The following is a 681-nucleotide window of genomic DNA, read 5'->3' as shown; positions in this document are numbered from 1 at the left end:
GAAATGAAGTAGCTCCTTTGGAGTGAAATTCTTTCTAGGCTAGTTTGGTGCAAGGCAGCTGCTCACCACTGATTTTGCGGGGAAAAATGAAGATTAATAGTTTGAAAACCATATACCAAAGTTCCTTCCAAGACAGAATTTTGTGTTGTGAAGGATATATTTAATACTCCTTCACTTTCTTGACAGGCATGTTAATCAAATCCATAAAGATTTCATGTCTCTTCAGATTCTTTATTTGCAGTTTTTGAAATCCTTCTGAATAATGTTTTATCTAGAAAGTTAAGGTGAATTTTCATTCTTCCAAACCTGAGAAACATTTAAAATTTTAAGTTTTCTTTGTTCTTCAGTGGAACACCGGCTTGTGTGTGGGCATGTGTGAAATGGCTTCTGTTCCTAACTCTGTGACCATCTTGATAGTGTTGGAAATCACCAGAAAAATCAAAAGGGTGTCTTGGAACTTTAAATGAAAAATTCTGTATTTCTGAGAGCTTAAGTGAAGAAACGGAGAGGACAGCATCAGACAGGTTAGAGTGGAAAAGCAGTATTTCAGGAACATGTGTTGGATCAATGAGGCATAATTAAAATGAGACAATTCGGGCCAAAGAGCATGGTACTATAGTTGCGCAGTTTGAAGGGGAAAACCAAGACTTAGGTGCGTTGGACCAGACGAGGGCACGAGGG

This window comes from Buceros rhinoceros, unplaced genomic scaffold, assembly GCF_000710305.1.
Source record: "Buceros rhinoceros silvestris isolate BGI_N320 unplaced genomic scaffold, ASM71030v1 scaffold10737, whole genome shotgun sequence".
In the NCBI taxonomy this organism is placed as follows: Eukaryota; Metazoa; Chordata; class Aves; order Bucerotiformes; family Bucerotidae; genus Buceros; species Buceros rhinoceros.
The sequence above is the reverse complement of the archived record's forward strand: the minus strand, read 5'-3'. Positions refer to the sequence as shown.